At 32.8% G+C, this 3610-nt stretch overlaps 1 non-coding gene across 1 annotated transcript; it reads right to left on the bottom strand.

Moving 5' to 3' along the window:
• Window positions 1-1517: 1517 nt before the first annotated feature.
• On the bottom strand, window positions 1518-1622 carry LOC116529088. The gene has a single exon (XR_004259379.1). It is a non-coding gene; the product is annotated as a small nucleolar RNA U13 (small nucleolar RNA).
• Between the last annotated feature and the right edge of the window lie 1988 nt (window positions 1623-3610).

Raw genomic sequence — 3610 nt, 5'->3', positions numbered from 1 at the left:
TTTTCACTGTAAAAAATTAGGAAATAGAGGCACACACAAAGTCCTCCCGAAAAAGAAAATATAACCTTCTTCTTACCAAAAGATAACTTTAACACATTTTTTATATCTTTCCAGAACTCTATGTGTGTGTGTTTAAACAGAAGGGTTTTTATTATGCATATATTTGTAAGCCTCTCATTTTACTTAATATACCATGACTGCATACATGTCAATAAATATTTCTTTATACCAATGTTGTAATAACTTAATGGTATTTTATTATATGAATATGCTATTAGTTATTTAATTGTCACTATTTAGTTAGATTATATAGTCTGATGATAATGTAATGTTTGTCCATACATTTAATTTTTCTTTAAATATCAAGAATCAGTATTTTAGGTAGGCCAAATGTATACATATTTTATGTTTTTTGATGTATTTGATTGTCATATTGTACTGAGAGTGATAATACCAATTTTCTAATTCTCACTAGTAACCTATTGGGTCATTTCCTCCTAGCCCAAACCTTCATGAACACAAGACTAAAAAAAAAAAAAAAAAAATTGCAAATATCAATATGTAAAAAGTTATATATTATTATGTTACTTTTTATTGCTTTGATAATTAATGGCAAATATTTGTCAAAACCCTGCAGATTTCAATTTAGATGCCCTCCTTTTACCTGGTAAAAGTCCCTAATGCCTTCATTCTGGGTTGGCCCCCTTTCCTATCATGGCATAGAATTTTATACTTTACCACTTGTAATCGCCAATTTACTTCTCTTTCTGCTACGCTAGACTTTCAGATCCATGAAGGCAGGGATTCTGCTGTCTTGCTCATGACCAGCTAATGACTGGCATATCATAGCTTCTGAACAAGTAGGTGTTAATCAAGTCCTGGAAACCATAATTTTAAAATAATGAAATAATTATATCACCAGTGGTTAATATCTTCTTGCACTTGTTAAAGAAAATATATTTTACTTGCCCATTTGAACAGAATAGCAGTGACCTTTTTTTCTAATTTCTAGGCATTAAAAACAAATGTGTAAATACTAGAATTCTGGAGAATGAATGGATGGATGAATGGAAGCTCTTTCCATTGTCTATTCTATTTCTAGGCCTCTGGTAAGCTGATGAGAATATACCCCCAACCTCTAGACTGAAAGTTGATAAAAAACGCCCAGCAAAACAAAACAAAAATACAGGCAAAGAGGGAACTCATAAATTATGTTTGTTTGATAACTCAAAGTGAATCACGTTCTATTTTATAATGTAATTCAACTTCAGAGCTTTATCCATGACTGGGTTTCTAGTTAATTCTTGGCTTTACAGGTTATCTAGACAGTACTTGTGACCTTCAGTACTGTTCTAAATAAATAATATGTTAAGAGATTTCTGTATTGTAAATTACAGATCATAACTTGTTTCTATTATACAGTCTTTGAATTTCCAACTGAATTTCTACCAAAGTCTATTTCAAACCTCAAATAATTAACTACTTTATTTTATTAATATATATTTCTTTTTTTTTCAGGTCATACAGGTAATGTGCCTACATTGCAACAAGGTTCAGAGGGTGGCACATCTCACGTATATATGTGAACACCCACTCATCATGCTCATGAACTACAAAAGGATCATATTACTGTTTATTTCAAATTGATTTTTATGTACCAGAATGTTATTTGGTTTAGCTAATTTAATGAAAGTTGCTAATATTGAAACATTAATAAACAGATAAAGAATGTTAGTCATTTTAATATAACTATTGAGAAAGTGAAGAAGTGATTTTAGTAAAAGCCAGTTGGTAATGGGTTTTGATTATTTGGACATCTAAGTTCAATAATTGAAACATGTTAGAAAGGGGACAGATGAAAAAATTTAGGGAAAGACTCACAGTTACCTCTCTTTTTTTTTTTTTTGATACAGGGTCTCAGGTCTCACTCTGTCACCCAGCCTGGTGTGCCCTGGCATGATCTCAGCTCATTGCAACCTGACCTCAAGTGATCTTCCTGCCATGGCCTCCGAAAGTGCTGGGATCACAGGAGTGAGCCACCTTGCATGGCCTCACAGTTGTCCCTTAATTACTGGAAAGGCAGTCCAAAAGAACTGTCTGAAAACAATATAAATAATCTTTTCTCAAAATTATATTTTTAAACATAATGAAGTTAAATTGGAGATTGGGGTCGAATGCAGAGTACTAAAAATAAGACTTTGAAATACCTTAAAAAATAATCTTTTATTTATTTAGAGTTTCTACTCCTAATTTTCAGATTAAGCAATGACAAGAGCTGGTACCTAGAATAGATATAAATTGTGCAACTGCATGGTGGATTAATTGTTCAAAAGAGATGACTCTGTTCTCCTGGAGACCCATTTATTTTTCAATTAACAAAGAGCAAAAGGCCTTTTCAGACTTCTGCTTAAGGGACAGGATAAAAAATATGCCACTTATGCTTGGTAGGTTTAATTAAATGTTTAGTTTGAGCTTATAAGGAACTATTTGTTTTAGCCAATTCAGATTATAATAGAAAATTAAAAATTCTATTAACAATTAAGTTGGTGTTTTGATAAAAATGTATATCTAGCAGCATAAAGCCTCTCTGGAATCAAATTTTTTGACTCCTCCTTGACGTATTTCTTGTTTGGTGGATGTTTTAATCTCGTCATCTCTTAGTGGTTTTCTGATTTTGTAGTTTATGACTCAAATAATGCTATTTAATCAATGGGTCAGACTAATAAACCCAAGCTCACGCTCACTAAAATTTTAGCATAAACAGATTTGAATGAATATGTTATCTTGTCAGCATATTGCCTTTTTTTTTGCAATTGCCCATATAGTTATTGCTCATTTTATGTTGTAGGCTTCGGGAAGATGAGAAGCATGCTTTTGTAACTTGATCTAAATAGTATTTTTTTGAACACATGAAGCCAAGTTGATTAAATAATAATAGTTTTAACCCTAAGTAGTAAAAAATTACTGCACACACACTCTAAGACTGGTATTGTCCTAAAAATCATATGTGCATGTTCTCTGTAAGACAGATATAATCTCCATTTTATACATGAGTTAACTGAGGTTCTGGAAGGTTAAATGATTTGTTGCAGATTCAGTTATTAAATGTGAGAAATAAAAAGCAGCTTGCTTTACTCCAAAGATCATAATATTCTATTATGTATGTTGTTATCAGCAGTTGAATGTCATTTATACCATTAGACATGTTGTGTTTTATTATATTCCTACCATGAGAGCACAGTGATTCCCAAACTTTAATGTGAGCATCTAATTAAAACACAGATTCTGATTCAGTAGGTCTGGGGTGAAGGCCTGAGATCCTGCATTTCTAACAAGTTCCCAGGCGATGTGAGTGTTGCTGGTCTAAAGCCGCCACATTAGGTGAGGCTCTAGAGCAGTGACGCTAACATGACAGAGAAGGAAGGTAGGGAAACATACTCATCAGATCGTCACTGGAAGCATTTAAGAGTTTTCAACCTACAAAGTTTCCTTTTCACTGGAGAATCTGATATGCCCTTCTCTACCTCTTAAAATTAGTGCTATAGAAAGCGGTGGATGTTGATGGGACTGCCTGCTACATCCCTCATGTGTTTGGGGATAGAAAACAATC

The sequence above is a fragment of the Sapajus apella genome, unplaced genomic scaffold, assembly GCF_009761245.1.
Source record: "Sapajus apella isolate SASKATOON/1434 unplaced genomic scaffold, GSC_monkey_1.0 scaffold61, whole genome shotgun sequence".
NCBI lineage: Eukaryota > Metazoa > Chordata > Mammalia > Primates > Cebidae > Sapajus > Sapajus apella.
Note: the sequence above shows the minus strand (reverse complement) of the source record. Positions and strands in the feature narration are given on the sequence as shown.